Genomic DNA, 12980 nt, shown 5'->3' on the forward strand with positions numbered 1-12980 from the left:
TACACTGGTGTAATGCTCCACTGTTGCCATCTTGAAGTTGTTAGTAATTTTTCAACAGAGTGTCCCTCATTTTTATTTTGCACTGTGCCCCACTATGGTTTTTGTAAGTGTCCCCCAAGGGCCCTTGTGTTAAAGGCTGGATCCTCAACCAGTGCTGCTATTGGCAGGTAGTGGGGCTTTTAGGAGGTGGGGACTAGTGAGAGTTCTCAGGTACCGAGGACATGCCATCAAAGTGGATTGTGGGAGGCTAATCTTTTCTCTTTTGCCAGCTGCCATAGGTGAGCAGCTCCTTCCACCACAAGTCCCCCACCATGATGCCCTGTCTAGTTGCAGGCCCAAATCACTGAGACTGACCAGTCATTCACTGAAACCTCCAACTGTGAGCCAAAACAAGCTTTTTGTCATTCTAAGTTGATTATCTCAAGTACTTTGTTACAACCATGGAAAGGTGACTAATACAGCCCCACAAACTATATAGCTGATCCCAGTTACACGTGATCAAAGAAATAGCCAAGTGGCCCTGGATGACTGCTTCCTTTCCAGGTGACTGTCTCCTAATTCCATGCCATGGAGACAATGACAAAAGAGGTGGGAATAATATAGTCACAGACCCAGGCTTGCCAACAAACAAAACGATAACTTCCTGGGTATGCAGCAACATTTCCAGGCTATAGATAGTAAGCTTTTTTTCAGGGGTCTCAGTGAACTAAAATAAAATCTAAATGTGCTTCCTATGTTTGTCACCACCCTACACCCCATAACAGACTCATTTAGTAAGGCATTATGAGATAAATCACTCAGAGTGATAGAGAAATCAGCATGGCCTTTGGCACAGAGTGACCCAGAACAGCAGCTGCTGCAGGGAACCTGGGAGCTCAAGGTCATTCTGGCTGGGATCTCATGATGATGACTTCTGCAGGTGAGGACAGAGGATGGCTGCTTCAGAAAAGCAGCCGCTCCCAATAGCTTTCACGGAGATTGCCAAGCAGCCCCAGCTGCGGCTCCCAGAAGTTCCCCTACGGCATGCCCACCCTCCAGTGAACCAGGAAACCATCCTGTCCGTGTGACAATCCCCAGGAGACTCACAGGAACTCTCTGCTCAGATGGGAGGAACTGTGGCTAGAGTGCCACTAAATTCAGTCACGGGAGTGAAGGCAGAGTTTTGTGGCCGGTATTACAAATTATTCCCCCTTTCAATTTCTAAGATGGAGTAGCCCGACAGAAAAATAGGTTCCAGAAATGCATGGTCCCACTGTGTTCAAACATGTGGATATACTTTGCTCCTATAGTGAGTTTGAGTTTGGCGCTGGTAATTGTGAAATAATTTCTCCATTTCTGGGTTAGTTCCTAGTGTCTTCTGCTTCTCCCATGTGAGACCTGTAACTTTGTGACTGGTACCCAACAGCACAGATATGTGAAGCAGCCTTCTGAAATGCTTCTGCAAAACCCCTTGTAGAGAAGCCCACCTCCACATTCCAGCTCTCTCTACTTCAGTGACTTTGAGCATTTTGCTTCATTTCGTTCTGATTTTAACATCTAGAAATGCAGTGTAAGACCTTCCTAAGCTGGGCGTTTGCCCTCCTGTTGCAGGAGTGCAGCAGCGGCCCCAGAGAAATATTTTTCAAGGCTGAAGAGAAAACAAGGGTTGGAAAAAATGTTTGTTTATTGCCAACTCTCCCCACAGCCACCTTACATAAGAGTTCATGCTGAGACAGGCTGTCCTTCTCCTCCGGCTCAGGATCAAGAGTTAAACTCCCAGAGACGAGGACAGAAACAGCGTGAGACCCACAAGGCCATGGCCCATGACGTCCAGGAAGGAAAACCAAGTGATGTGGAGCGATTAGTCCTTTCATGCTGACGTGGGGTTTCCTGGGGTGTTTTCAAGCTTTTGGGTGGTGGCACAGTGTACAAGAGGGGGAAAGGCTCCGTGAACAAGATACGGCTAAAGAATGGTTCCTGGTTTCCCATTCTGAAGATAGAACAATGTGCAGACAACAGTGTGTGTGCTACGGGGGAGAGTCAAAAGTTCATCTCTCTTCTGGCCTTTCAAATCCATCCTGCCCTGCTAAAAGCTACACAAATAAACACTGTATCCAAATCCGGGAGCATGTAAAAGTTTGGGTGAAATTGTGTACCTTTTGTCCGACTGCTTTTTGCAAAAAAACAGAGAGAGAAAAGAAACATACTAAGTCCTTTCTTTACAAAGCAAACACAAAAAACTAACTCTGCCAGGAAAAAATGCAAAACCCATAGACAGATTATGTTTAAAGGTCCGAGGGGATGACTGGCCTCCCCGACAGTGTTACTGAAAAGCAGATGTGCCGGGCGGTCACAGAGGCCTGTAATCAAGCTTGGCAAAGCAGCCATCAGGCCATCTAAATTGTTCTCAACAGTCTCCCTCCAAGGCGACGCCACAGCCTCTCTGTGTTGACGGTTCCAGGCTTTAAGCGAATATCAAGAAAACATTTCCATGTGTTTTCACTGGACTTCTAGCTTACATGTGGATCCGTTCACTCTTGTTCCTTCCTCACCAGCCCTCATGAGTAATTGCCCATTGACTTTTCCGCTTGCCAGTCATACCTGGGGGTGCTTACACCAGCACACCTAAAGCTCAGCGCCTGTCAGCACAAATAAAATTTCTACTTGTTGCTTTGGAATGACAAGTTTAAACTAGCACAGCCTTACACGTAGGAGATATTCAGTCACTATTTTGTTGTTGGAGTCATGCGTCTTCCTCTGATTTACACCTACTGCAAAGTAACACCGGGTACAAAAATTAGAAACACATCCAATGGTTGGCCTGAAACCATGTGAATTTGAACCGTGGTCCAAAAAGGAGCAAAGGACTCCATGATTCATCTACTGGACTCTGCATATAAGAACCTTTGTGGTTCTCATGTGGGTCATTTCCTACCCTCTTTTTTCCGGTGGATTCTTCCCCAAACCATCATGGAGAGGCTGGGCTCTGAGACTGATTGTTTCTGGTCTTCAATTTGCTTTACAGACTCTGTAGAAAGGAGAAAAACAAGAACAAAAGGTCCTCATTATTCAGAACTTGTGAGTAGCAAATGGAAGAAACACATCTTGAACCAACTTAACCCTAAAGGGGAAATGTATTTGTTCATACAACCAAACCATATAAAAGGATGATGAATTGAGGAACCTTAAAACATTCTTAGGATTCTTACTCCCTCTCCTCTTTGCTCCATCCTACTGCCATTTCCCAAACCTGTTTCTCCATGAGTGAGGATGCAGTCAGCAGCAAAGCCCACTTCCCCCAGCCCGTGATCTAAGCAGAGAGGAGCCCTTCACTGCCATCCATGCTCCCTGGACTAGAGAATCCCTGAGGAGGGATGCTGACTGCCCCATTAACTGAGGCTAAGTGTGTAAGTTGTGCAGTTGACTCTGCTGAGTCGTGTGCCCCCTTCTCTAGCCTGGGAAACAGGGTTCTGCAGGAGTAGAGGATGGGTGCCAGGCAGATTAAAAAAAAAAAAAATAGCCACTAGTCCAAGGATCTAGTTCAGCGGCACAGCGCCTGCCTGGCAGGGGCAAGGTCCTGAGTTTGATTCCCTGTACTCCCACAAAGTCTACTATAAAACATCTGACAGCAATAAAGCTCATGGGAGGCCACTGAGACTACTGGCAGATAATTCCTTCCTCTGGTCTTTTTCTGTCTTCATCGTCCTCCTATAAGTGAGGATTAAATGCTATGTGTGTACTAGGGATCAGACCTTCCTCCAAAAGGTACTCAGTCAATATCCCACCATCCTGGTGGAGAAAAAATCAAAAATGATAGTTATTCTGCTTTTCTTACCAATACCAAGAATTAACTAGAAATGAAATTTGAAATTCACAAATAATCATAAGTTTAGAGACAATCTAAGAGAATCTAAATAATTTCCTACCCTTCCTTAGGGCTTTACAAAAAGGGGTGAGGGTAGGTGGTCTTATTGGAGTTTTGCATTAGGTGTGGGGTTGGACTAGGAAACTCCTAAGGTCCTATACATTCTGTGAGAGCATAAGTCTGTGAAATCTTCCCAACATAAAATTATTGATTCTTTCCTTGAATTGTCCAGGAATACTCCTTCCTCACCCCCTCTTATTAACTGATTTTAGTGACCAACAGGTTTTCAAGTTGGAGATTCTATCTAGATTTTATCATGTCAACCTCCCCTGTCCAAACGGGACCACCTCCTTACAGCCTTGGGGCTCTTCAGTCCTCAGAAACTATAGGACTTGCCTCTTGGTGTTCTTCCCATTTTAGCCAACATTTGTGAGCCTCCATCTCTGCGCATTTTTGCATTTTATTTTCCTTTGTGTCTTGACCAAATTCACCAGATCATGGCTCATAAGAGAAGTGTAAAGTTGAATGCAGAGACCAGAACATTTTCAGATTAACTTTATCAGATCACAGAGAATTACGAGGTGAAGAGGGTACTTCTTCCCATTTTTTCTGTTGTGGTAGAAGGGAACATATCTCACCCCCACTGTTTACATCCTAATCCCTAGAACACGGCAGAGAGAAATTAAGGTCACTTATTAAGGTGACTTGAAATGGGCGATTACCATGAAATACTCAGGTGGCTACAGTGTAATCACACAATCCTTAAACAGAAGAAGTAAGCAGCAGAGGAGGTTAGCCAGAGTGACGCCAGGCAAGAAGGACTCAGGTCAACTTTCTGGCTTTGAAGATGGAAGAAGGGGCTCATAAATGAAAGAATGCTGATAGCTTCTAGCAGAGGGTAAAGGCAGAAAAACAGATTTTCCCGTGGAGCTTCCAGAAAGGTACTCAGAGCCCTGTTAACACTCTGATATTAGCCTGGTGAGACCCGAGTCAGACTTCTGACCTACAGACTATAAAGATAATGAATTTGCATTGTTTAAGCCTGTAAATGTGGTTATTTGTTATAGCCACAACAAGAAACTAATATACTTCTTATTTCTTCCGTATGTGTCCTGCAGTGTCAGGGTCTTGAGTATTTACATTGCTGGACTGTGCAGAGCAGAGACAAGATAGTGTAGAGACTTGCCTCTGCTACAGTTGCATCTACTGCTTTGAATAAGTCAGATTTTTTTGGTCCTCAGTTTCTACATCTTGCAAAAGAAAATCCCCAAAGCTTTTCTCCCTGTAAATCCAGGGATTCAATATCCTCTCTCAGTTGTCAATGGCATCAGATGCTCTGGCAGCACCAGCCAAAAAAAGAGCCAGCCTCTCAGGAATCACAGCAGAACTTTGGATGGGGAGAGAAGGTTCAGAGACCGCATCCTCTCAGGGCTTGTCCCCGGCAAGCAAGGACACAGAGGCTCCCGGCAGGCTCGGAGGCCACCCTGCATGTTCTTTCCGTGCCACCTCAGAGAGTGCTGTGGGGGCTGAGGTGCTGGAGAACGCTAAACTCCAAGTGGCCTGAGTGCTCCTAAAGGGGGATTTGTGCTGGTTGCAAAGGAGAGATGGGCTCTGCATGAGGGTATTCTATGCAGAAGTCATGGCAAAAAGAAAGGGTGAGAAATCCTTCATCTTGGTGAGTGGACTCTGCTGGGAGGAGAAAAGTTTCTGTGGTGCAGGAGACATTATATCAAGATGATGGGGCCTTGACGGTTCCAGGACAGCAATGTGAGGAATGCGTGAGCTTCTTGCAGCCTTGCTGTATTCTGTGCCCTGTTGTATGCACAGGGCTAGGTATAGTGGCAGATGCACAATACATGCTCAGCACAGCGTGTTCTTGAATTTTGTGGAATGAATGAATGAATGAATAAATGAATGAATGGGCATTGTTATCGTTTGGATCTTCCATGTCCACAAAGCCCCATGTGTTAAAGGCTTGTTCCCCAGGGTGGCACTGTTGGGAGATAGTGGGACATTTTTTTTCCAGCCAAAGCCTTGGGCATTTTACTTTATTTTATTTTTATAATTAAGTTTATAGGTACATTTTAGGTATATATAATGATCACATTCATTGTAGGGAATTTCTACCTGAACATGATATATCTTGCTTCTTTTTTTTTCCTATACTCCTACCCTCTTTTCAACCCCTCTTCCCCTCCTTATTTACAGAAGTTTTGTTTCCATTTTCTCCTTCTTTTCTTTTCCCTTCCTTTCTCCCTCCCACCTTCCTAGTTCCCCTTCCCATTTGGACATTTTCTTCCTATGTCATAATCTACTATATATTTTAGTCCTTATTTACATTTTTGGTTTCTCATAGCAGAGAAACAATGCAGTATTTCCGCATGTGTGTCCAATTTATTTCACTAAAGAGTATAGCCTCAAGGTGCATCCATTTACCTAGAAATGTCTCAAGCTTATCCTTCTTTGTGGTAGAGTAGTATTCCATTGCATAAAAAAAAAACCACATCTTTATTATTTATCATTTGATGGACATGTGGGCTGTTTCCAAAATTTAACTACTACCAACTGTGCTGCTATAAACATGGAAGTGTATATATCACTATGGTGTGATGTTTTTATTTCCTTAGGGAAGATACCAAGAAAGGGAACAGATAAGTCATATGGAACCTCTAGTCCTAGTTTTCTGAGGAATCTCCACACTGATTTCCACAGTGGTTGCGCCAGTCTTCACTCCCACCAACAATGAAGAAGGGTTCTTTTCTTCCCATAGCTTCTTCAGCATTTATTATTGGTTGGTTTCTTCATGATAGCCATTCTTTCTGGAGTGAGATAGAATCTCAGCATTGTTTTAATTTGCATTCCTCAAATGACCAGTGATTTTGAGTATTTTTTCATGTATTTGTTTGCCATTTCCACTTCTTCATCTGAGAAGACTCTATTTATTTTAGATGCCCATTTTTGGACTAGATCTTTAAATCTGGGGTCTCCATTTTTTTTTTGAGTTCTTTATATATTCTAGACAGTAGTCCTTTGTTTGAGAAACAGCTGGTAAAAAGTTTTTACCGCATTTATGGGTTGTCTTTTCACTCTGTTGGTGGTTACTCTTGCTGTAAAAAATGCTTTTTAATAAGATGAGATCCTACTTGTGGATTCTTTGTGATAGTTCCTGTGTGATTGGGGCTTTGTTCATAAAGTCTTCACCTACATCAGTGTCATCAAGAGTTCTGCCTATTCTATCTTCCAGCAGATTTAGTGTTTCTGCTTTACTATTTAGATATTTGATCCATTTTGATTTTAGTTTAGTGCATGGTGAAAGATATCAGTCTAGTTTTAATCTTTGGCATGTGGAAAGCCAGTTTTATCAGCACCATTTATTAAAGAGGCTGTCTTTCTTCCAGTGAAGGTGTTCAGCACTTTTGTCAAAGGTAAGGTGGCTTTTGACAAAGGGGTTAAATATGTTCACTGGAAGAAAGACAGCCTCTTTAATAAGTGGTGCTGGAAAAACTGGCTTTACACATGCCAAAGACTAAAACCAGACCCATATCTTTCACCATGCATTAAACTAAAGTCAAAATGGATCAAAGATCTAAATATTAAAACAGAAACACTAAATCTATTGGAAGAGAAAGTAGGTAAAAATCTTGAAGACATAATGGTAGGCAGGGCTGGGGATATAGCCCAGTGTCACAAAGGTCTACGTGGCAAGTGCAGGGTCCTGAGTTTGATTCCTGGTACCAAAACCAACAAACAAACAAAAAAAATTCATAGGTGTAGGCAGAGAGTTCATGAACAAAAACCAAACTGCATGGGAAATCCTTCAATGAATCAACAACTGGGATCCCATTTTACTGAAAAGTTTTTGTACATCAAAAGGAATCACCAATAGAGTAAAAAGAAAATCCATGAATTGGGAAAAAATTTTAGCCAACTGTCCCTCAGACAAAGGACTACTATCTAGAACATAGAAAGAATTAAAAAGAATCAGGCCCCCAAAATTCAAAGACGAAATCCAAAAATGGGCATCTGAGATGAATACACATTTCTCAGATGAAGAAATACTAATGGCAAATAAATACATGAAAAATATTCAAAATCACTGGTCTTTTGAGAAATGCAAATTAAAACAACACTGAGATTCCATCTCACCCCAGAAAGAATGGCCATCATCAAGAAATCAACCAATGACAAATGCTGGAGAGGCTGTGGGGAAAAAGGAACTCTTCTCTACTGCTGATGGGGGTGTAGCTTCATGAAAGCACTGTGGAAATCAGTTTGGAAATTCCTCACAAAACTAGAATTAGAAGTCCCACTTAACCCAGCTATTCCCCTTCTGGGTATTTTCTCAGAAGAATTAAAAACATCACACCACAGCGATATATGTGCACCTATGTTTATAGCAGCACAATTTTTTACAGCTAAATCTTGGAAACAACTCAATGCCCATCAACTGAGGAATGGGTAAAAAGATGTGGTATTCTTATACAATGGAGTGTTACTCAGCTATAAGAAACATAAACTTGAGGCTTTTGTATGCAAATAGATGCAACTGGAGACCATGCTCATAAGTGAAATAAATCGGACACACATGTGTAAACATCATATTGTCTCCCTGGTGTAGGAACCTGAAAGAGTAAGTAAAACTGAAAACGTACAATAGATGATAAGAAAGAGAAAAAAATTACTCAAAGGAAGGAATGACTGGGATGAGGGAAAGAAGAAAAAAGAAAGAAGAAAAGCAAAACAATGACACTAGATAGATAGATAATATGTGATAGATATTTATGTATATAGAAGAATAGCTGGGATAACGGTACTGCTAATGTCTGATAGTATATTGACAAGAACAGTTAATGCTTAAAATTTTTGTATTTTCAACAATTTTGCATGCTTATATCTGGGAATCTTAGCAACTGATTTGGAGACAACAGTATGCAATGGAACGACCATTGGTGAATTCCTACCATCTTGTCTAGTGAAACTCTGTATTATCTCAATGTTTTCTTTAATAATTATTTTTTATTCTCTTTAATGGTTTGAACAATCTTCAAAAAAGATAAGGGTGTTCTTGATTCAGCTTTGGTAATTCATATGTATCTAGGAACCTGTCCAAATCTCCATTTTACATCTTATTAGAATACAAATTCTGGATGTAGGTGTAAATGATCTTCTGGATTTCTGTAGGATCCATTCCATTCTTACACTGGTAATCTGAGCAATGTAGTTGAAGATAACAATATGTAATATAGCAACCACTGCTAATTCCTATCATTTTGTTTTGCAACCCTGTATCACTCTTAATGTTCTCGCTTTGTTTTGTTTATGTGTGTACTTTTGATATGTTGCTATTGTTCTTTTTTTTTCTACTCTCTTTAAAATAAAAAAAGATAAGGGTGGCTGAGTATGTCTGGAGTTGTTTGTGCATCTTCCAATTTGTTCCATTGATCCTCAGGTCTGTTTTGGGGTGGTTGTTTATTTGTTTGCTTGTACCATGCTGTTTTCACCACAGTAGTTTTGTATTATAGTTTCAAGTCAGGGATTGTGATGTCCCCCTGCCTTACCTTTGTTGCCTAGAATTGCCTTTGCTATTCCAGGTTTCTTCTGGTTCCAAATGAATTTTAGGATTCTTTTGTCTAATTCTGTGAGATATGCTGTTGGAATTATGATTGAAATTGCATTAACTCTATAACAATTTTGGAAGTATGGCCATTTTTACTATGTTGGTTCTTCTTACCCATCCTCTTCAATCTGCTTTTTCAGAGTATTATAGTTTTCAGTGTAGAGGTTTTTTACTTCCTTTGTTAGATTGATTCCTAGGTATTTCATTTTTTGGATGCTACTGTGAAAGAGGTTGTTTCTCTAGTTTCTCTTTCAATGAGTTTGTTATTCATGTACAAGAAGGCTATTAATTTTTGAGGGTTGATTTTGTATCGAGCTATGCTACAGATATCAGTTACTAAATCTAGAAGAATTCTGGTGGAATTTTTACGGTCATTTATGTAGAATATCATGTCATCTGCAAATAATGATAATTTAACTTCTTCCTTTCTTATCTTTATTCATTTTCTTTTGCCTTTTGTAGAGTTGCTTGGGTTAATGTTTCCAGAATTATAGTGAATAAAAGTAGTGACAGTGGATATCCTCATTTTGTTCCTGATTTTAGAATGAAAGATTTCAGTTTTTGTCCATCTAGTATACATTGGCTGTTTGTTTGCCATACATGACTTTTATCAGATTGAGATAAATATCATCTACTCAAATTTTCTGTAGGGTTTTTATCATAAATCGGTGTTGGACTTTGTCAAATGATTCTTCTGAATCTACTGAACTGATCATATGGTTGTTACCCTTGGCCCCATTAATGTGGTGTATTACATTTATTGATTTGCATAGGTTGAACTATCCCTGCATCCCTGGCATGAATCCTATTTGGTCATGATATATAATTTTCTTGATGACTTGCTGCATTCTGTTCTCCAGTATCTTATTGAAGATTTTTGTATCTGTGTTCATTAAGGAGATTGGCCTATAGTTCTTTGTCTTGGTTGGGTCTTTCTCTGGTTTTAGTATCAGGGCAATGCTTACTTTCAGGAATGATTTTGGAAATATCATTTCCCTTTCAATTCCTTTAAAGAGTTTCAGCATTAGTGTCATTAGTTGTTCTCTAAATTTGTTTTAGAATTCAACAGTGAATCCATCAGGACATGGGCTTTTTGTTGTGGTTGTTGGTAAGTTTTTAATTATATTTTCAATTTCATTGACTGATATTTAGATATTTAGAATTTTTATATGTTCTTGATTCAGCTTTGGTAATTCATATGTATCTAGGAACCTGTCCAAATCTCCATTTTACATCTTATTAGAATACAAATTCTGGATGTAGGTGTAAATGATCTTCTGGATTTCTGTAGTATCCATTGTGATTTCACCCTTTCCATTCCTAATTGCATGGATGGGGCGGATGGTACCAGGAATAGAACTCAGGATCTCATGCTTGACAGGCAGGTGTTACATCACTGAGCTAAATGCCCAGGCCCAGTTGCATGGATTTGAGTATTTTCTTTCCTTTCCTTGGCTAAGGGACAGTGGAACAAGAGGCAGAGACTGGTGGGTGGTCTTTAGGTCACTGGTTCCTTTGTAAGTTGAATGCCTCAAATATTTTGTTATATTAATAGCAAGCTAACACAAGCATCAGTTTTTCAGAGCAGGATATTGGCTAACCCAAGATGATTTAAGGAAGATAAACAGGATCTCAATATGCAAAGTGGATCCAGCGAGGCAGTGATGGATATCCAAATACCAGTAAAAAGCTTCAGATACAAGAGTAAAGCTGAGGTGTTGGGCAGTATAAGCCAAAGGGAAGAGACTTGTGTATCGTTAAGATTTTCCCTAAGCTCTTCCAGCTGGAAGGATGTCATTTTCATCCATGCAAATATCCACGAAGCAGACCAACCACTTCATGAGTGAGAGTGCACAACAACCGAAAGGCGAGCATGCACTGAGCAGACTCCTCAGGCAGCAATTTAGGCATCTCTGACCCACATGGTATTTTCAATGGAAATGACCACTAATCCCCACACAATTATTCTCTCCCTAATCAAAGATGATTCGTAGTTCACCCTTGCCTTTCCTAGACTCAACAACCCTAATTCCCCTAACTGCTTTCAGAGATCCATTCATCCAGATCCTCTCATTATTTTTGATTTTTCCTTCTGATCCTTTTCCAAGCTCCCCCTCTCTTATGTCATCCACCTGAATCTGAAGACCAGATTTGCTCCAGCCACACTCATCTGACAGGCCTGCTTTTCCTCTAAGCGGCTGGAAAGGAGTGCAGATCTGCTCCAGGAGGGAGACTTACTCTCCTGGGGACATTCCCATCTCACACTCAGGCTGTCTTTACCCAGAGGAGCCCTCACAGCAGTCGGTGAGAAGCCCATTTCCAGACAGTGTCTGGCTTCAGACCCCAGGGGACTTCATCATCCCCTTCCTCTCCATCCTCCAAACTGAAGTCCACGCAGGCAGGGACAGAAGAGTAATTGATGCCCCTGGGGAATATCAAAGTGCTATTGAGCAAAACTGCAGCGCAACAGCTGCGCAGGTGCTTCCTGTGGCAGGGAGAGAAGTGTCTTTAGAAAGCCCTAAATAACTCTGGGCAGAGTTGTCAGCTTGACAGATGACTGAGAGAAATAGCCCCGTTGTTCTCTGGTGTGTGATTCATCCGGGGCTGTGATGAAGCAGGGGACAAGGGCTGGCCTTGAGTCTCACACTCTGTCACCTGGGGCTGCTCTTCGGCTTGCTTCCCAGGAGGAATAAGAAAGCTCTTGTGGCTGTTCTCTTCTTCTCTGTCATTCTGACCTTGTTTTTTGTGGATTTATTTAGTGAGTCTCGGCTCTGTGCTGATTTGCTTTTAGCTGGGTTTGGGGGAAGGCAGGCAGGGCTGTGGGAGAATCCCTCTTTCAGTGTCCACAGGCCTCTCTCCCTCTGAAGACCTTCTCAGTGCCTCTTGCCATTACAGCCGCGATGGCACTGAGTACCTCAGTCTTTCTACCCCAGCTCTTTGAAGAAAGGGCTTATTTAAATGTTTGCCAGATGTTGAATGGATAAATAAAAAGGTCCCAAGACCAAGGTCATGACAGCTGGCTTCTGGTCTTGGTCACTGGGATGCTGGCTAGGTGCTCAAGCCTCTGGACCTCTGTGTGCTCACCTATAACACGATAGGTCAAGCTCTCAGGTCCTCTCAGTGTATACTATGAGGTTCTGAGAGGTCTGATTGTGGTTCACACCCAGCTCAGCAGAGAGGGAGGGAGACTAAAGGTTAGGAGAATTCAAAGCAGCATACCCAGCAGTATACCCAGCAGAAGTAAACAACAACACATTGAAAACCCAAGTAAAAAGTGCATACTATTTTGTTAGTAGATGGACCTGCAATAATGCTATCCAGTGACAGTCAGTGTGCACCGGGAATGGACGGTACACAACAGGAGCCCGTGCTGAACAGAAACACAGCATTTCTCTCAGTTTACTAGGGCCTCTTCACCAAGGGGTTCCAGCCACCAGGCTTTGACATGTACATTAGTTCTTTGGCTCATGGTGTTTTTGCTGTGAAACAGCACAGCCAATCCACTCTTAGAAGACTATT

The 12980-nt window shown here is 41.6% G+C and overlaps 1 long non-coding RNA gene across 8 annotated transcripts in view; it reads right to left on the reverse strand.

Annotated features, from left to right (window-relative positions):
* LOC102010513 overlaps window positions 1–12980 on the reverse strand; it is a 75891-nt gene that overhangs the window by 55241 nt on the left and 7670 nt on the right. For all 8 annotated transcript variants that reach the window (XR_001231848.1, XR_001231845.1, XR_001231842.1 and 5 more), the window contains exon 2: window positions 2915–3007. This is a non-coding gene — a long non-coding RNA (uncharacterized LOC102010513). The remainder of the gene's footprint in view (window positions 1–2914; window positions 3008–12980) is intronic.

Source organism: Chinchilla lanigera, unplaced genomic scaffold, assembly GCF_000276665.1.
Source record: "Chinchilla lanigera isolate Chin_1 unplaced genomic scaffold, ChiLan1.0 scaffold00117, whole genome shotgun sequence".
Classification (NCBI taxonomy): domain Eukaryota; kingdom Metazoa; phylum Chordata; class Mammalia; order Rodentia; family Chinchillidae; genus Chinchilla; species Chinchilla lanigera.